At 40.3% G+C, this 21612-nt stretch overlaps 1 non-coding gene across 1 annotated transcript; it reads right to left on the bottom strand.

Annotated features, from left to right (window-relative positions):
- Nucleotides 1-4977: 4977 nt before the first annotated feature.
- Nucleotides 4978-5081, bottom strand: LOC112804549 (small nucleolar RNA R71). Its single transcript, XR_003203160.1, has one exon. It is a non-coding gene; the product is annotated as a small nucleolar RNA R71 (small nucleolar RNA).
- Nucleotides 5082-21612: the final 16531 nt, after the last annotated feature.

Here is a 21612-nt window from a genome sequence, read left to right as displayed (position 1 = left end):
CATCCCTTGAGGTATCTCAGGGATTTCTTGTTGAGGCATCTCCACATGCTCTTGTTGAGGTGCATGTGTAGGCTCTCTAGTTTGCTCCACATTCTTTTAATGATGGGCTTGTATTCCTCAATGGGAATGTCTCCTTCTATGAAAATTCCAGCTGAATTGCATAAGTGATATATAAGGTGAAGGAAGTGGAGGCAAGTGCCTTTCCCTTCCTCTTCCTTGAGGTTTCACTAGTCTTTTGTCCCATACTTAAGAGTGGTAGAAGTAAAAAAGCAAAGCTTTTGCAAAACCAAACTTAAGAGTTTTGCTCATCCTCGAGCAAATATGAATAATGGGGAAGAAGAGAGTAGAAGAAGAAGAAAGAGGTAGAGATGGAGAGAGGGAAGGGAAAGGGTGGTGGGGTAGGTGTAGAATATGTGGGACACACTGATCTTGAGAGGCTAGGGAAGTCAAACTCCCTGCCACCTTGTGGGCATTGAATGCCTTGCCTCTGCTCCCTGGCTGGCATTCAACGCCAGCTTCCTGCACCATATAGGGCGTTGAACGCCCTTGAGGGTCTCCCTTCCTGGTGTTGAACGCCAGGTCTTTGCTCCCTGGTTGGCGTTGAACGCCAGCTTCTTGCTCAACTGTGGGCGTTTGATGCCCTCTAGGTACTCCTCCCTTGGCGTTCAACGCCAGCTTCCTCACCCGTTGGGGGCATTTAACGCCCCCTTGCCTCCTTGTCTGGTGTTCAACGCTAGCAAGGGGTCTACTCTAGGGTGTTCTGTTTCCATCTCTGAACATTTCTATCTCTGTTCTAATTACTGCACATGATCACAAACATTAAAAAGCAAGGAAAAACTAAAGGAATTTAACTGAAATGAACTCAAATGAAAATAAACAAAAGAAAAATAAAAGTACTCTACTCATGGTTGGGTTGCCTCCCAACAAGCGCTTATTTACCATTATTAGCTTGACGAACAGCTCCTTTCAAGGAGGAAGGTAGTCATAGAGGATTAAATTCTTGTTCCTTACTGGGAGTGTCCTTCCTGTGCTCTCATGGATTAGCTTAATATGCTCAAGAGGCAGGATTTTGTTCACTGCATGAGGTAGTGTTGGGCTTGCAGCGATATGTTGGTCTTTCTTTATGCTATTTCTCTCTTCCATGGTGAATAATATGATGAGATAAGTAACTACTACCATCTTCCATGGTGAGAAGCTGATGAGCGGATAATTTATACACTTTTTGGCATTGTTTTTAGGTAGTTTTTAGTGAGTTCAAGCTACTTTTAGGGATGTTTTCATTAGTTTTTATGTTAAATTCACATTTCTGGACTTTACTATGAGTTTGTGTGTTTTTCTGTGATTTCAGGTAAATTCTGGCTGAAATTGAGGGACTTGAGCAAAACTCTGAAGAAGGCTGACAAAAGGACTGCTGATGCTGTTGGAATCTGACCTCCCTGCACTCGAAATGGAGTTTCTGGAGCTACAGAACTCCAATTGGCGCGCTCTTAACGGCGTTGGAAAGTAGACATCCAGGGCTTTCCAGCAATATATAATAGTCCATGCTTTATTCGAAGAAAGACGACGTAAGTTGGCGTTGAACGCCAAGTTCATGCTGCTGTCTGGAGTTAAACGCCAGAAAAACGTCATGATCCGAAGTTGAACGCCCAAAACACGTCATAACTCGAAGTTCAACTCCAAGAGAAGCCTTAGCTCGTGGATTGATCAAGCTCAGCCCAAACATACACCAAGTGGGCCCCGGAAGTGAATTTATGCATCAATTACTTACTCATGTAAACCCTAGGAGCTAGTTTATTATAAATAGAACATTTATCTATTGTATTAGACATCTTTTGACAGTTTAATCTCTTGATCATTCGGTCACTTGATCATGGAGAGGGCTGGCCATTCGGCCATGCCTGAACCTTTCACTTATGTATTTTCAACGGTGGAGTTTCTGCACACCATAGATTAAGGGTGTGGAGCTCTGCTGTACCTCAAGTATTAATGCAATTCCATTGTCTTTTATTCAAATCTCTCTTATTCTTATTCCAAGATATTCATTCGTACCCAAGAACATGATGAATGTGATGATAAGTAACCCTCATTATCATTCTCACTTATGAACGCACGTGATTGACAACCACTTCCGTTCTACATGCAACAGAGCTTGAATGTGTATCTCTTAGATTCCCCAACAGAATCTTCGTGGTATAAGTTAGATAGATGGCGGCATTCATGAGGATCCGGAAAGTCTAAACCTTGTCTATGGTATTCCGAGTAGGATTCTGTGATTGAATGACTGTGACGAGCTTCAAACTCCTGAAGGCTGGGCGTGATGACAAGCGCAAAAGAATCAAGGGATTGTATTCCAACCTGATTGAGAACCGACAGATGATTAGCCGTGCTGTGACAGAGCATAGGAACGTTTTCCCTGAGAGGATGGGATGTAGCCATTGACAACGGTGATGCCCTACATACAGCTTGCCATGGAAAGGAGTAAGAAGAATTGAGTTGAAGCAGTGGGAGAGCAGGCGTCCTTGAGCCATACAGTATCTCCATTCGCTTATCTGAAATTCCCACCAATGAATCTGCATGAGTATTCTATCCCTTTTATTTTATTTATTTTATTTATCCAATTTAATTCCATTTGACCCTATGATTCCACTCACTAACTGAGATCTACAAGATGACCATAGCTTGCTTCATACCAACAATCTCTGTGGGATCGACCCTTACTCACGTAAGGTATTACTTGGATGACCCAGTACACTTGCTGGTTAAGTTGAACGAAGTTATGATCACACCAGGGATTATTAAGATCCCAATTTATCACACCATGATCTCTTTGGGGTATTTTTGATTTCATATAAATACAAAGAGACCAACTTTGAGGATCACAATTTCGTCCACCAAGTTTTTGACGCCGTTGCCGGGGATTGTTCGAGTATGGACAACTGACGGTTCATCTTGTTACTCAGATTAGGTAATTTTCTTTTCAAAAATCTTTTTCAAAATTTTTCTTCCCTTTTTCGTTTTTCCAAAAAATGTTTTTCGAAAAAATCAATAAAAATCCAAAAAAATTAGAAAATCATAAAAATCAAAAATATTTTGTGTTTCTTATTTGAGTCTTCTGTTAATTTTAAAGTTTGGTGTCAATTGCATGCTTTAAAAATTTTTCTTGCATTTTTCGAAAATCTCATGCATTCATAGTGTTCTTCATGATCTTCAAGTTGTTCTTGACAAGTCTTCTTGTTTGATCTTGATGATTTCTTGTTTTGTGTTGTTTGTTGTTTTTCATGTGCATTTTTGCATTCATATTTTCCATGCATTAAAGATTTCTAAGTTTGGTGTCTTGCATGTTTTCTTTGCATTAAAAAAATTTTCCAAAATATGTTCTTGATGTTCATCATGATCTTCAAAGTGTTCTTGGTGTTCATCTTGACATTCATAGCATTCTTGCATGCATTCATTGTTTTGATCTAAAAATTTCATGCATTGAGTATTTTTGTTGTTTTTCTCTCTCATAATTAAAAATTCAAAAATCAAAAAAATATCTTTTCCTTATTCTCCTCCAAATTTTCAAAATTTTGGGTTGACTTGGTCAAAAATTTTTCAAAATTAGTTGTTTCTCACAAGTCAAGTCAAAATTTCAATTTTAAAAATCTTATCTTTTTAAAATCTTTTTCAAAAATCATATCTTTTTCATTTTTTTTAAATTTTCGAAAATTTCAAAAATTATTTTTCAAAATATTTTCAAAATCTTTTTCTTATCTTTTTATCAAATTTTCGAAAGTTAAGCTAACAATTAATGTGATTGGTTCAAAAATTTGAAGTTTGTTGCTTTCTTGTTAAGAAAGGTTCAATCTTTAAATTCTAGAATCGTATCTTGTAGTTTCTTGTTAGTTAAGTAATTTTTAAAATTAAATCTTTTTCAAAATATCTTTTTCAAATATATCTTTCTATCTTTTATCTTATATTTTTCAAAAATTTTATCTTTTTCAAAATTTGATTTCAAAATATCTTATCTAACTTCTTATCTTTTTATCTTTTTCAAATTTTGATTTCAAATCTTTTTCAATCAACTAACTAACTTTTTCTTTGTTTCTTATCTTTTTCAAAACTACCTAACTACTTTTCCCTCTCTAATTTTCGAAATTCTCCCTCTCTTTTTCAAAAATTCTTTTTGTTTTAAATTTTAATTTTAATTATATTTTGTCTTTGATTTTCGAAAATTACTAACCTCTTTTTCAAAAATTATTTTCGAAATCTTCCTTCTCTTTTATTCTTCTATTTAATTATTTAATTACTAACACTTCTCTTCACCTCTCCTCATCAAAAAATCCGAATCCATCCTTCTTCTTTCTTATACCCTTTTCTTCTTCTACTAACATAAGGGAATCTCTATACTGTGACATAGAGGATTCCTCTTTCTTTTCTTGTTTTCTTCTCTTTCATATGAGCAGGAACAGGGAAAAGGGCACTCTTGTTGAAGTTGATCCAGAACCTGAAAGGACTCTGAAGAGAAAATTAAGAGAAGCTAAATTACAACAATCCAGAAATAACCTTTCAGAAATTTTCGAACAAGAGAAGGAGATGGCAGCCGAAAATAATAATAATAATAATGCAAGGAGAATGCTTGGTGACTTCACAAAGCCAACATCTAAGTTTGATGGAAGAAGCATCTCCATTCCTGCCATTGGAGCCAATAACTTTGAGCTTAAGCCTCAACTAGTTGCATTAATGCAACAAAACGGCAAGTTTTATGGACTTCCATCTGAAGATCCTTATCAGTTTTTAACTGAGTTCTTGCAGATCTGTGAGACTGTAAAAATGAATGGAGTTAATCCTGAAGTCTACAGACTCATGCTTTTCCCTTTTGCTATAAGAGACAGAGCTAGAATATGGTTGGATTCACAACCTAAGGATAGCCTGGACTCCTGGGATAAGCTGGTCACTGCCTTCTTGGATAAATTCTTTCCTCCTCAAAAGCTGAGCAAGCTGAGAGTGGATGTTCAAACCTTCAAGCAAAAAGATGGTGAATCCCTCTATGAAGCTTGGGAAAGATACAAGCAGTTGACCAAAAGATGTCCATCTGACATGTTTTCAGAATGGACCCTATTAGATATATTCTATTATGGTCTCTCTGAATTTTCGAAAATGTCATTGGACCACTCTGCAGGTGGATCTATTCACCTGAAGAAAACGCCTGAAGAGGCTCAAGAACTCATTGACATGGTTGCAAACAACCAGTTTATGTATACCTCTGAGAGGAATTCCGTGAACAATGGGATACCTCAGAAGAAAGGAGTTCTTGAAATTGATGCTCTGAATGCCATATTGGCTCAGAACAAAATGTTGACTCAACAGGTCAACATAATCTCTCAAAATCTGAACGGATTACAACATGCATCCAACAGCACTAGAGAGGCAGCTTCTGAAGAAGCTTATGATCCTGAAAACCCTGCCATGGCAGAGATTAATTACATGGGTGAACCTTATGGAAACACCTATAATCCATCATGGAGAAATCATCCAAATTTCTCCTGGAAGGATCAACAAAAGCCTCAACAAGGCTTTAACAATGGTGGATGCAATAGGCTGAGTAATAGTAAGCCATATCCATCATCTTCTCAGCAACAGACAGAGAATTCTGAATAAAACACTTCTAATTTAGCCAATATAGTCTCTGATCTGTCAAAGGCCACTTTCAGTTTCATGAATGAAACAAGATCCTCCATTAGAAATTTGGAGGCACAAGTGGGCCAGCTGAGTAAGAAAGTCATTGAAACTCCTCCTAGTATTCTCCCAAGCAATACAGAAGAGAATCCAAAAGGAGAGTGCAAGGCCATTGATTTAATCAAAGTGGCCGAATGCACTAGGGAGGAGGAGGACGAAAATCCTAGTGAGGAAAACCTCCTGGGACGTCTTTCAAGCAAGAAGGAGTTTCCTATTAAGGATCCAGAGGAATCTGAGGCTCATCTAGAGACCATAGAGATTCCATTAAATCTCCTTCTGCCATTCATGAGCTCTGAAGACTATTCTTCCTCTGAAGAGGATGAAGATGTGACTGGAGAGCAAGTTGCTCAATACTTAGGAGCTATCATGAAGCTGAATGCCAAACTGTTTGGTAATGAGACTTGGGAAAGTGAACCTCCCTTGCTCATTAGTGAACTAGATACTTGGATTCAGAAAACTCTACCTCAAAAGAAACAAGATCCTGGTAAGTTCTTAATACCTTGTACCATATTCACCATGAGCTTTGAAAAAGCTCTATGTGATCTAGGGTCAGGGATAAATCTTATGCCACTCTCTGTAATGGAGAAGTTGGGGATCATTGAGGTACAACCTGCCTTGTTCTCATTGCAATTGGCAGACAAGTCCATGAGACAAGCTTATGGAATAGTAGAGGACGTGCTAGTAAAGGTTGAAGGCCTTTACATCCCTGCTGATTTCATAATCCTAGACACTAGGAAGGAAGATGATGAATGCATCATCCTAGGAAGACCTTTCCTAGCCACAGCAGGAGCTGTGATAGATGTCAACAGAGGTGAGTTAGTCCTTCAATTAAATGGGGACTACCTTGTTTTTAAGGCACATGGTCATCCCTCTGTGACAAAAGAGAGTAAGCATGAAGAGCTTCTCTCAGTTCAGAGTCAAGAAGAGCCCACACAGTCAAACTCTACGTTTGGTGTTGTGAGGCCACAACCAAACTCTAAGTTTGGTGTTCAAACTCCATATCCAAACTCTAAGTTTGGTGTTGGGACTACACACTAACATTGACCTGATCACCTTGTGGCTCCATGAGAGCCTCTGTCAAGCTATTGACATTAAAGAAGCGCTTGTTGGGAGGCAACCCAATTTTATTTATCTAATTTTATTTTATTTTGTTTCTTTGTTATTTTTGTGTTTAATTAGGTACATGATCATGATGAGTCACGAAAAAATAAAAAAAAATAAAAACAGAGTCAAAAATAGAAGAAAAAATTGTTCACCCTAGAGGTAGCGCAGACTGGCGTTCAACGCCAGTAAGATGCATCTGGCTGGCGTTCAACGCCAGAACAGAGCACCATTCTAGCGCTGAACGCCAGAAACAAGCAACATCCTGGTGCTGAACGCCAGGAATGTGCCTGGAGAAGACAAGCTGGCGTTAAACGCCAGCAACAAGCATGAAACTGGCGTTCAACGCCAGAAACATGCATTACATGGGCGTTGAACGCCCAGAACGTGCACCAATGGGCGTTTGAACGCCAGAATGATGCACGAAGGCAATTTACATGCCTATATGGTGAAGGAATGGTATTTCTTTTCACCTCAGGATCTGTGGACCCCACAGGATCACCTCAGGATCTGTGGACCCCACAGGATCCCCACCTACCATATTCCCACCTTACCTCCTAATCCTATTTTTGTGATTTGTATTCACCATGTCGCAAAACCCAACACTCTTCACCAATCACCTCAATTCCTCTTCCCAATTACCCCATTCACCATTCACATCAACCCCCTCTTCCCCATAAACCCCACCTACCTTCATAACATTCAAATTTAATTTCCCACCCATTCCCACCCAAAATGGCCGAACTCCCACCCTCCCTCTCCCTATAAATACCCTTCCTTTCTACTTCATTTTCACACAACACAAACCCCATCTTCTCCCACATAGCCGAACCTACTTCTCCCCCTCTCTACTATATTCTCTTATTCTTCTTCTACTCTTCTTTTCTTTCTTGCTCGAGGACGAGCAAAATTTTAAGTTTGGTGTGGTAAAAGCATAAGCTTTTTGTTTTTCCATTACCATCAATGGCACCTAAGGCCGGAGTATCCTCTAAAAAAGGGAAAGGGAAGACAAAAGCTTCCACCTCCGAGTCATGGGAGAAGGAGATATTCATCTCCAAGAGCCATCAAGACCACTTCTATGATGTTGTGGCAAAGAAGAAGGTGATCCCTGAGGTCCCTTTCAAGCTCAAAAAGAATGAGTATCCGGAAATCCGACATGAAATCCAAAGAAGAGGTTGGGAAGTCCTAGCCAACCCCATGCAACAAGTCGGAATATTGATGGTTCAAGAGTTCTATGCCAATGCATGGATCACTAGGAACCATGATCAAAGTATGAACCCGAATCCAAAGAACTATATCACAATGGTTCGGGGGAAATACTTAGATTTTAGTCCGGAAAATGTGAGGTTGGTGATGACAAGTCATCATATACCCATTTTTCAAGCTAATTTCACTTGTTTTGTTAGCATTTATGCACTTTCTTGCATCCTAAGTAAGTGATTTGGAGTGAAAATGCATAACTTCTTTAAATCAAGCAACCACCATGAATTTAATGTTAATCATTGAGGTTTGAGCTAATTTTAATTGCATTTTAATTGATTTATAAGCCTCTTGAATTTAGTGATACTTTGAGTGGTTGTTTGGTTTATTATAGGTGAAGAAAAGAAAAGAAAATGAAAAGCGTGGCCGAAGAAGCGTGACACAAGAAAAGGAAAGCGTGGCCAAAGAGGAGAGAAGCGTGCCGCATCACAATGGGGAAGCAACATTGCCCTCCACAAGGGCAGAATGCCCTCTAGGAGGGCAGCATTAGGTGACCAAGCAAGCATAGGCAACTCTGCCCTGCCCACTCCAAGGGCAGAGCACAAAATGGTGCCTTGGAGCCAAGAGAAGCAAACTCTGCCCTGCCCTTGTGGAGAGCAGAATCGGGCATCTCAAGGAAAGAAATCAAGAAAAAAAGGTCACCCATGCATGCCACAAGGTTCGAACAAAGAACCATGAGGAAGCCAAGCCTTGAGACCCACTACCGTGCCAAGAAGCCAAAAAAATAAAATAGCGTGTTTGCACTCTCCCAGGATCGAACCCGAGACGTGAAGGAAGGACCCTGCCCTGCCCTTGGCGCGGGCAGGGCAGCAATTGAACTAGGCGCACCAATTTTGAAATCTGGCGCACCAACTTTGCTTCCTGGCGCACCAATTTCCTCGTCCTGGCAGCATCTGGCGTGCGCGTTCCTTCCCTGGCGCACCAACCCATTCCTGCCCTGCCCTTGGCGCGAGCAGGGCAGCGTTTAGCGTCCCATGCACCAAACACTCTTCCTGGCGCACCAAATTTCCTTCTGGCAGCACCATCCGCACGCACGCCTCACATCCTGGCGCATCAGCTTTCCCGCCCTGCCCTTGGCACGGGCAGGGCAGCCTCTCACGCACCAACTCGCACCAAAACGCACCATGGCCGCACCAATTGCTAGCACCAAGCATCAATTTTCTGCCCTGCCCTCCACAAGGGCAGGGCAGCCTCCTGGGAGTGAATCTTTTTGGGCCAAAATTCAAATTAAAATTTCTTTTGAACTCATTTCTTCACCAATTCAAAAGCCCATCCAAATCCCATTATCCAAGAATAGAAAGTGTATAAATAGGACTTAGTTTGATGTAATTAGGACTTTTAGCTACCTTTACTTTGAGCTTTGAATTTTTACTCTTATTTTTGAGAGCTTTTGAATTTCCTTTGTCTTTGAGCTTTCTTGAGAGACTTGTCCGAGAACTAAGAGGATCAAGGGAGAATTGAATGATCTCCTTCCTCATTTCCCTTGGGCAATTCTACTCTTCTGTTTTCTGAGTTGTGGGTGTGTGAAATTGGGGAAATTCTGTCCCAATTCCCATTCAAGCTCTTGGCATTTTGTTTTCTGCATAATTGAATTCTAAATCTGTTCTTCTACTGCTTCATCTTTAATTTTCTGCCAATTGCTTAGATAATTTAGATCTGGGAAGGAAATTGGGCTTTAGGCTCTGCTACCTAAGCCCTTGGGATCCTGAGATCACTACTCATTTTGGGTTCTTCTGTGAACCTCTGCTACATTTTATTTCAATTCTGTTTGAATGCTTATTGCTTCTGATTTACTTTCTGCTCAACCATTTACTGCAATTTACTTCTTCTTTGTTTAGATCCTGCAATCCCATTCCTCAATCCCCTTTTATATTCAAGCCATTTATCTTTCTTGCCATTTAAGTTACTGCAATTTAAGTTTCTTGCACTTTAAGTTTCAGTCATTTACTTTCTTGATCTTTAAGATTCTGCACATTTACAATTCTGTTCTTCAATTTACTGCACTATTCCCTTCCCCCTTTACATTTAATGTCATTTACTTTCTGTTAAACACAAATCACTCAACTAAAACTTGATTCGCTTGACTAAATCACCCACTAAACTAAAATTGCTCAATCCTTCAATCCCTGTGGGATCGACCTCACTCATGTGAGTTATTATTACTTGATGCGACCCGATACACTTGCCGGTGAGTTTTGTGTTGGATCGTTTTCCACACATCAGTTGGCGTTTCACTTGCCTATGATGCAAGGAGATGAACGCCCCTACACTAGAAGGGTCAACTTTAATCAAAGGTTAGACCAAGTCCTTATGGACATATGTGTGGAAGGAGCTCAATGGAGAATAGACTCCAAAGGCGAGCCAGTTCAACTAAGAAGACTGGATCTCAAGCCTGTGGCTAGAGGATGATTGGAGTTCATCCAAAGATCCATCATTCCTACTAGCAACCGATCCGAAGTTACTGTGGATCGGGCCATCATGATTCACAGCATCATGATTGGAGAGGAAGTAGAAGTTCATGAGGTCATCTCCAATGAACTCTACAAAATAGCCGATAAGTCCTCCACCATGGCAAGGCTAGCTTTTCCTCACCTTATTTACCATCTATGCTACTCAGCTGGAGTCATCATAGAAGGAGATACCCCCATTGAAGAAGACAAGCCCATCACCAAGAAAAAGATGGAGCAAGAAAGAGAAGCTCCTCACGGCCCTCAAGAAGTGCATGAGGAAGCTCATCATCAACAAATTCCTGAGATGCCTCAAGGAATGCACTTTCCTCCCAACAACTATTGGGAGCAACTCAATACCTCCTTAGAAGATTTGAGCCATAATGTGGAACAATTAAGGGTGGAACATCATGAGCACTCCATCATTCTCCAAGAAATAAGAGAAGATCAAAGAGCAATGAGGGAGGAGCAACAAAGGCAAGGAAGGGACATAGAAGAGCTTAAGGACATTGTTGGACCTTCAAGAAGAAGACGCCACTAAAGGTGGATTCATTCCTTGTTCTTTATTTCTTTCTGTTTTCGGTTTTTAGTGTTGTGTTTATCTATGTTTTGTGTCTCTACTTCATGATCATTAGTATGTAACCATGCCTTAAAGCTATAAATAAAATCCATTAGTCTTTCACCTCTCTTAAATGAAAAATGTTTTAATTCAAAAGAACAAGAAGTACATAAATTTCGAATTTATCATTGAATTTAATTTAATTATATTGATGCGGTGGCAATACTTTTTTGTTTTCTGAATGAATGCTTGAACAGTGCATATTTTTGATCTTGTTGTTTAGGAGTGTTAAAATTGTTGGCTCTTGAAAGAATGATGAACAAAGAGAAATGTTATTGATGATCTGAAAAATCATGAAATTGATTCTTGAAGTAAGAAAAAGCAGTGAAAAAGGAAGCTTGCGAAAAAAAAAGAAAAGCGGCGAAAAAAAAATAGAAAGAAAAAGAAGGAGCAGTAGAAAAAGCCAATAGCCCTTAAAACCAAAAGGCAAGGGTAAAAAGGATCCAAGGCTTTGAGCATCAATGGATAGGAGGGCCCAAGGAAATAAAATCCAGGCCTAAGCGGCTAAATCAAGCTGTCCCTAACCATGTGCTTGTGTCAACCATTTACTGCAATTTACTTCTTCTTTGTTTAGATCCTGCAATCCCATTCTTCAATCCCCTTTTATATTCAAGCCATTTATCTTTCTTGCCATTTAAGTTACTGCAATTTAAGTTTCTTGCACTTTAAGTTTCAGTCATTTACTTTCTTGCTCTTTAAGATTCTGCACATTTACAATTCTGTTCTTCAATTTACTGCACTCTTCCCTTCCCCCTTTACATTTAATGTCATTTACTTTCTGTTAAACACAAATCACTCAACTAAAACTTGATTCGCTTGACTAAATCACCCACTAAACTAAAATTGCTCAATCCTTCAATCCCTGTGGGATCGACCTCACTCATGTGAGTTATTATTACTTGATGCGACCCGGTACACTTGCCGGTGAGTTTTGTGTTGGATCGTTTTCCACACATCAAGTTTTTGGCGTCGTTGCCGGGGATTGAAATAGATTGACAATGATTAAGTGAAGTGGAGGTCTAGATTAAGCATTTTTTTCTGTTATTCTAATTCTCACTAACACACTAACTGTTTGAATTTTTGCTTAAACTAACTAAACCTTCATTCTAGCTATAGATTGAAGTTGCATTAGCTTTCTGGGTTTGTGTGTTTATTGCTGTGTGTTTGTATGTCAGGTATAGGGAGATCCTCTCCTATCATCTCTGAAATTGATCCAAGGACTCTTCGGAGAATAAGAAGAGCTGAAAGAGGGAAGTACATTGTTGGAGAAGAAGAAGAATCTGAGGAGGAATTCCAAGACATGGAAGGAGATACCAATCAACCAGGAGGAGAAGGAACCAACAATAATCAACAACAGAGAAGAGTTTTGGCTTCATACACATTTGCAAATGCCAAGCATTGTGGGAGTAGCATTCTTCCTCCCAATGTCAATGCAAACAACTTTGAACTCAAGCCACAACTCATAACTCTGGTTCAAAACAATTGTTCTTTTGGAGGAGGGCCTTTGGAGGATCCAAACCAACATTTGTCTACTTTCCTGAGAATTTGTGACACAGTGAAAACAAATGGTGTGCCCCCTGATAGCTACAAGTTGCTACTCTTCCCATTCTCTCTCAGGGATAAAGCAACTCAATGGCTAGAGACTTTTCCAAAAGAAAGCATCAACACTTCGGATGACTTAGTGAGCAAGTTTCTTGCCAAATTCTACCCCCCTCAAAGAGTCCTAAGGTTGAAGACAGAGGTTCAAACATTCACTCAAATGGAGGCCGAGAACTTATATGAAGCATGGGAGAGATATAAGGCTCTATTGAGGAAGTGTCCACCAGAGATGTTCACTGAGTGGGACAAGTTACAGAACTTCTATGAGGGACTCACTCTTAAAGCTCAAGAAGCTCTTGATCACTCTGCCGGAGGTTCTCTACAACTCATGAAGACCACAGAGGAAGCTCAAAACCTCATTGAGATGGTGGCCAACAACCAATATTTCTTTGCTCATCAAAGACAACGCCAACCATCACAGAGAAGAGGAGTCATGGAGTTGGAAGGAGTTGATTCAATCTTAGCTCAGAACAAGATGATGCAGCAGTAGATTCAGCAACAATTTGAACAAATGGCTAAGAGAATTGATGGTTTGCAAGTGGCAGCAGTGAGCACCACAAGCCAACCTCCAACCACTTGGATGCAAAGTGAAGAAACTCAAGAAGAGCAACAACAAGAGCAAGTCCAATACATGCACAACCAAAATCCTGGAACAAATGAAGTTTATGGTGATACCTACAATCCATCTTGGAAGAACCATCCCAACCTCAGATGGGGAGATAACCATGCTCAAAACCAACAACCATGGCAAAGAAACACAGGCCAAAACAATTGGAAAAACACAAACCACAACCCCCAGCCAAACACTAACCAAAACTCATACAGAAAACCACAAAACAACTACCCAAATTCTAACCAATACCCACCCAATAACCACCCAACTAACCAAAACACTTATCTTCATCCATCAACACCCCAAAACCAACCCATCACACAAGACTCACAGAGAATTACCAATCTAGAGATACTCATGGAGAAACTAATGAAGAGCCAAGAATTAACAACCAAGAATCAAGAAGCCTCCATGAAGAACCTAGAGAGGCAGATTGGACAAATCTCCAAGAAGATCTCTGTTGAGAAGCCATCAAGTTCACTACCTAGTGACACTATTCCCAACCCAAAAGAAGAATGCAAGGTTGTGCAACTAAGAAGTGGAAGAGTGTTAGTGGATGGCAACCAAGGAGCAACAAAGAAGCTTATGGAAAATGACACTAAGCCAACGAAGAATGATGAAACCATCAACAAAGACAAGAAAAGCAAGAATGCTCCAGAAAAGCTCACAGAGGAAGATAACAAACCACAGAATTTGAAGAAAGGAAAGGAGATCTTGGAGGAACCAATTCCAAAACAGCATCAAGTGGAGAAGAGCTCAACACCACCTCTACCTTATCCACAAAGATTTCACAAGGAAACAAAGGACCAGCACTTCCACAAATTTCTTGAGACTTTCAAGAAGTTAGAGATTAACATACCTTTGGCAGAGGCTTTGGAGCAAATGCCCCTGTATGCTAAGTTTCTAAAAGAGCTCATCAACAAGAAAAGGGATTGGAATGAGAAGGAAACTGTGATGCTCAGTGAAGAATGCAGTGCCCTCATTAAAAAGGGACTCCCTCCCAAGCTTGAGGACCCTGGAGGTTTCTTCTTACCATGCACTATTGGGAACTTGCTCATTAACAAAGGGATGTGCGATCTAGGAGCAAGCATAAATCTAATCCCATATTCTCTAGTGAAAAGGCTTGGCATAGAAGAGGTGAAATCAACAGAGATGACTTTGGAATTGGTGGATCAATCAATAGTCTATCCTAAGGGGCTGATTGAGAACCTCTTAGTTAAGGTTGGCAAGTTCATCTATCCTGCAGACTTTGTGATCTTGGATTCTTCAGAAAATGGAAATGACTCCATAATACTTGGTCGACCATTTTTGGCCACTGCTAGAGCCATTGTGGACATAGAGCAAGGAGAGTTAACCCTTAGGATGCATGAGGAGAGCATCATTCTGAAAGTCTTCCCAGAATCACAAAGGGATGAAGAAACAAGCAAAATGAGTGATGATCTCCTTCCAAAGCAATCAACTGAAAAGAAAGTGGAACAGATAAACAAACAGAGGCAAGAAGAAAAGGGGATTCACAAGGAAGCAGGGGTGATCAGCAAGAAGGAAGGCATCACAACTCAAGTAACTGTCAAGAAAGGAAGATCAACAAGCAAGAAAAAGGTGAAGAGCAAGAAAAAGGCTCACAAAGGGTGAAAGAACAAGAAAATCCCAACTGAAGGATTCTCTAAGGGTGATAAGGTGCAATTAATATACCAACAGCAGGGAGCAGAAGATTATTACACTGTCAACCAAATTCTTTCTCTTGAGCATATGGAAATTGAGCATCAAAGCACACAGAGAAAGCTAACAGTGAGAGGTGACAAATTGAGACATCACCAATATCAACCACCTTAAAGGGAGGTCAATGTCAAGCTAATGACAATAAAAGAGCGCTTCATGGGAGGCAACCCATGGTTTAGGATTTCTGTCTTCTCCTTTATTTAATAAGCTATGATTCTCCTAAATATGGTTTTGAATTTTCATGCCTGGTAAATGCATATGTCATTTTGAAGCACATGGCAAACTTCTAAGTTTGGTGTACCTTAAGGTACACCCAAATTCAATGTTCAAAGAAGAATATTGTCTTTTAGAGCATATGCATAAGTCTTTTGATAAAACATATGACCAAACACTAAGTTTGGTGTCCGAATATGCAACAAGGTTCAGAGGATCATTTTCCAAGCATGGACTCAAAACCATACAGATAAGGGATCATACATCAATTTGTTTTAAAAATGCATCAATTGTGAAAACGGTTTGCATTGTTAAGCCGCCCCCTTAATAAAAGACAAGTTTGGTGTACACCAACTTTTAACATTTTATTTAAGGACACAATTGAGCACAAAAAAATTTTAATAACTATTAAACAAACCAAAACAATCTATTTTATTATTGCAAATAAGTTTGCCACGGTTATATTATATTTTTATCTTGCTGTTTTGATTTATGTAGGAGAAAAAGGGTAAGACAAACACAAGGAGGGGCCACGGCTAGGAGGAGCTATGTGAAGGAGGTCACATGTGCCTAGAAGAACGTGCTCATGGGGAACAAAATTTGCATGCATGCAACATTGGACACCGAAGTGCATGCAGCCAATGGGAGGAGAATCCTCGTCAAGCCTTAACCATGCATGCAAGCCGTCCATCTCATGCATTCTTTGAATGAACAAACCAATCTCAGCCCTTCATGAACACTCAAGATCCCCTCCTCATTCATTCATTGTGGTTTTGCTGAAAAGTTTGGAAACATGGCCTATAAATAGCCGTTGCATCAACACGGCACCCCCATTCCTATTCAAGCTACTCTCATATGAAACCACACCCTATTCCATTTCCAAAGCCAACATATTTCGTCCTTACCTCACACATCAAAACCGAACCAAAGTTCACCCCAAACACAACACATATTTCTTCTACTCTTACTTCCTCTTTCTTTTCACTTTAATTTTCAATGGCCTCCTCAAGCTCAAAAAGAAGGCCAGGAAAAGAACCTATGGTGACCGAACCTCCACAGTTTGATGCACACAAGTTTAGATCCCAATTCCATGAAGGGAGATATCATAGGTTCATGGTGGCAAAGAATGTTATCTATGAAAAAGGCCTTGATTTGAAGGAAGGAGAATACCCCATTATGAGGCAGATTACTAGAGAAAGAAGGTGGGAACTCTTGTGTGCTCCTCTGACTGACATCAGTGCAGTAATGATTAGGGATTTCTATGCAAATGCTGCCAAAGAAAACAAAAATAGTGCTCCTTACACAAGCTATGTCAGAGGGGTTGAAGTGAGTTTTAGCCCAGCTGCCATCACAAGAGCTCTCAAGTTGAGAACTATAACCTATCCAGAACTTAGTTATAAGGATAGATTGCAACGGGAGAATAATCCTGATGAGATCCTGCAAGGGATATGCATGGAAAATACAGATTGGGAAAGAGATTCAAAGGGGGTTCCAAGTCACATAAGGAGGATAAATCTTACTCCTGTGGCTAAAGGATGGTTTGAAATAGTGAGGAGATCTATCCTTCCTACTGGAAATGCCTCTTGGGTCACAATCAAACGAGCACTATTGACACATTGCATCTTGCATGGAGGTGAGATCAATGTTGCACAACTCATAGCCAACAGTATTCAAGAAATGGCCGATAGCACAAGCAAGTCAAAAGGTCTTGGACATCCAAGCACCATCCTACGGCTATGTAACAGAGCTAATGTAATCTTTGAAGATGAGGACACAACAAAGGTGAAAGTAGGAAAAGGAATTACTAAGAAGAGCATGGAGGGAATTAATGAAGAAGAAGATCAAGAAGGGGTAGTAGCTCCTAGACAAAGGAGAGCACAAAGAGAGGAAGGACGAAATCAAGCTTATGAGGCCATTGATATGAGCCAATTGCAAAGATCAATTGATGAATTATCTCAGCAGCTCATGCAGGCTCAACAAGGTCAAAACCCACTTATGCAGGCCGAACAAGGCCAAAATCAAGAGGGCCAAGAGAAATATCTAGAGCCCCACCCTGCATTCATGGAGCAATTCTTGAAAGAAAAAGAAGAACGAGAAGCTTGGCAGCATCAAATGGAGGAGAAACAAGAGAGATGGCAACAACAAATGATGACTCAGCAGCAAGAATTTCAAGCACAGATCCTTGAAGGGCAAAAAGAGCAATACAAAGAATTCAAGGAATCATATGATAAGCTGTATTTTAGTCAAGCTAAAGCAGAGGAGTATAGTCACAACCTGTATCAATGGAAGAATGTTCATCATACCTTGGGAGAAGTTAGACACGTACAAAGAATGGAGTATGATGAAAACATGCAAGCAAGGTTGGAGTACTTGACCCACAATTTGCCAACACTCAATCCTGAGATCAAGCCATTTGAGCAATACCCTGAATTCTTAGCCAAACAACAAGCAAAGTCTCGTCAATACACTGAGTCAACCTTTAACACATTGGAGACTTTTGGGCTCAAAGGACTCATAGATTCTGTTTGGGCTAGAAGATGTCCTAGTGAAGAGATCCGAGACTACTCCAAGACAGGGAAAAGAAAGAAGAAGAAGGGAGAATCAAGCAGCAGCCATGACCATTAGAAGGTGGCAAAGTTCTTTCATACTTCCTCTTTCATGTCTCTAATAGGGAGATGCATGTCTGAAACATGATATGCCTCCATCATCTGTTTCTTTTACTTTATGCATTTTCTGTTCTTTGCTTTTCATTTTAGTTAGTCAATAATTAGCTAGAAAAATGATAAGTATGCATAATTCTTGTATCCATCACTTAGCTTTAAATAGTGCTTTGTTTCCCATATGCTTAAATAAAAGAGTTTGGTTAGAATTGAAAAGTAAAATATCCAATGTTGCATGAGTGTGAATGGAAGTTGGTGGTGGCATATGTGTTTGATTAAATGCATAACTCATGAAATAAGTGTTGCATAATATCATTCTCATTCAATTGTGAGTTAGCTTGCTGTCATAAAAACTCATATCAAGAATGAAATACCCTTGGTAACAAAAACAGAAAGAAAAGGAAGAAAGAAAAAGCCAAAATGGCAAGAAAAACAAAGAATAAAGGTTGGACACCAATGGCTTGAACCTTAGGACAAATGTCTGTGGTGTTCTTGTACTGAGATCTGCTTGGATGAGTAAATTCTAAGGGGTTATTTGAAACCCGGTCACTTAGATCAACTGATTTGGGATGGCCAATTGAAAATCCACAATAAAGAGCAACTCAGATACAAAGCACTTAGTGATCCAAAGAGATGTTGGGCATCAATGATCCTAGGAAGAATTAGTGAGCTAAGTGTCTGTGGTGGAAAGATGTTGAGCAAAAGAAAAGAAAATAAAGCCAAAGGCTATGCCGCAGCATTTGACACCCAACCTCTAAAAGAACAATAAGCTTGTTAAAGCATTATAAGCCAAGAAGAGTTACCAAGGGAGTAATCAAAAGAAGAGTCTTATAACAGCAAGTTTAGCAAACCTTTGATGCAAAATGTGTATTATGCAGCAGCAACAATAAATGAGTTGTCATTGTCTGCATAAATGCCCCATAGATCAAGTTCTGCTATCTGCATAATAAGGATATGCATTCTTTTCTTATTCATTTCATTTACTCTTAGTTTTGATGCTTGCTTAGGGACAAGCAAGGTTTAAGTTTGGTGTTGTGATGACAAGTCATCATATACCCATTTTTCAAGCTAATTTCACTTGTTTTGTTAGCATTTATGCACTTTCTTGCATCCTAAGTAAGTGATTTGGAGTGAAAATGCATAACTTCTTTAAATCAAGCAACCACCATGAATTTAATGTTAATCATTGAGGTTTGAGCTAATTTTAATTGCATTTTAATTGATTTATAAGCCTCTTGAATTTAGTGATACTTTGAGTGGTTGTTTGGTTTATTATAGGTGAAGAAAAGAAAAGAAAATGAAAAGCGTGGCCGAAGAAGCGTGACACAAGAAAAGGAAAGCGTGGCCAAAGAGGAGAGAAGCGTGCCGCATCACAATGGGGAAGCAACATTGCCCTCCACAAGGGCAGAATGCCCTCTAGGAGGGCAGCATTAGGTGACCAAGCAAGCATAGGCAACTCTGCCCTGCCCACTCCAAGGGCAGAGCACAAAATGGTGCCTTGGAGCCAAGAGAAGCAAACTCTGCCCTGCCCTTGTGGAGAGCAGAATCGGGCATCTCAAGGAAAGAAATCAAGAAAAAAAGGTCACCCATGCATGCCACAAGGTTCGAACAAAGAACCATGAGGAAGCCAAGCCTTGAGACCCACTACCGTGCCAAGAAGCCAAAAAAATAAAATAGCGTGTTTGCACTCTCCCAGGATCGAACCCGAGACGTGAAGGAAGGACCCTGCCATGCCCTTGGCGCGGGCAGGGCAGCAATTGAACTAGGCGCACCAATTTTGAAATCTGGCGCACCAACTTTGCTTCCTGGCGCACCAATTTCCTCGTCCTGGCAGCATCTGGCGCGCGCGTTCCTTCCCTGGCGCACCAACCCGTTCCTGCCCTGCCCTTGGCGCGAGCAGGGCAGCGTTTAGTGTCCCACGCACCAAACACTCTTCCTGGCGCACCAAATTTCCTTCTGGCAGCACCATCCGCACGCACGCCTCACATCCTGGCGCATCAGCTTTCCCGCCCTGCCCTTGGCACGGGCAGGGCAGCCTCTCACGCACCAACTCGCACCAAAACGCACCATGGCCGCACCAATTGCTAGCACCAAGCATCAATTTTCTGCCCTGCCCTCCACAAGGGCAGGGCAGCCTCCTGGGAGTGAATCTTTTTGGGCCAAAATTCAAATTAAAATTTCTTTTGAACTCATTTCTTCACCAATTCAAAAGCCCATCCAAATCCCATTATCCAAGAATAGAAAGTGTATAAATAGGACTTAGTTTGATGTAATTAGGACTTTTAGCTACCTTTACTTTGAGCTTTGAATTTTTACTCTTATTTTTGAGAGCTTTTGAATTTCCTTTGTCTTTGAGCTTTCTTGAGAGACTTGTCCGAGAACTAAGAGGATCAAGGGAGAATTGAATGATCTCCTTCCTCATTTCCCTTGGGCAATTCTACTCTTCTGTTTTCTGAGTTGTGGGTGTGTGAAATTGGGGAAATTCTGTCCCAATTCCCATTCAAGCTCTTGGCATTTTGTTTTCTGCATAATTGAATTCTAAATTTGTTCTTCTACTGCTTCATCTTTAATTTTCTGCCAATTGCTTAGATAATTTAGATCTGGGAAGGAAATTGGGCTTTAGGCTCTGCTACCTAAGCCCTTGGGATCCTGAGATCACTACTCATTTTGGGTTCTTCTGTGAACCTCTGCTACATTTTATTTCAATTCTGTTTGAATGCTTATTGCTTCTGATTTACTTTCTGCTCAACCATTTACTGCAATTTACTTCTTCTTTGTTTAGATCCTGCAATCCCATTCCTCAATCCCCTTTTATATTCAAGCCATTTATCTTTCTTGCCATTTAAGTTACTGCAATTTAAGTTTCTTGCACTTTAAGTTTCAGTCATTTACTTTCTTGATCTTTAAGATTCTGCACATTTACAATTCTGTTCTTCAATTTACTGCACTCTTCCCTTCCCCCTTTACATTTAATGTCATTTACTTTCTGTTAAACACAAATCACTCAACTAAAACTTGATTCGCTTGACTAAATCACCCACTAAACTAAAATTGCTCAATCCTTCAATCCCTGTGGGATCGACCTCACTCATGTGAGTTATTATTACTTGATGCGACCCGGTACACTTGCCGGTGAGTTTTGTGTTGGATCGTTTTCCACACATCAGTTGGCGTTTCACTTGCCTATGATGCAAGGAGATGAACGCCCCTACACTAGAAGGGTCAACTTTAATCAAAGGTTAGACCAAGTCCTTATGGACATATGTGTGGAAGGAGCTCAATGGAGAATAGACTCCAAAGGCGAGCCAGTTCAACTAAGAAGACTGGATCTCAAGCCTGTGGCTAGAGGATGATTGGAGTTCATCCAAAGATCCATCAATCCTACTAGCAACCGATCCGAAGTTACTGTGGATCGGGCCATCATGATTCACAGCATCATGATTGGAGAGGAAGTAGAAGTTCATGAGGTCATCTCCAATGAACTCTACAAAATAGCCGATAAGTCCTCCACCATGGCAAGGCTAGCTTTTCCTCACCTTATTTACCATCTATGCTACTCAGCTGGAGTCATCATAGAAGGAGATACCCCCATTGAAGAAGACAAGCCCATCACCAAGAAAAAGATGGAGCAAGAAAGAGAAGCTCCTCACGGCCCTCAAGAAG

The sequence above is a fragment of the Arachis hypogaea genome, chromosome 5 (genome assembly GCF_003086295.3).
Source record: "Arachis hypogaea cultivar Tifrunner chromosome 5, arahy.Tifrunner.gnm2.J5K5, whole genome shotgun sequence".
Taxonomy (NCBI): domain Eukaryota; kingdom Viridiplantae; phylum Streptophyta; class Magnoliopsida; order Fabales; family Fabaceae; genus Arachis; species Arachis hypogaea.
This window is presented reverse-complemented; position numbering and strand designations above follow the sequence as displayed.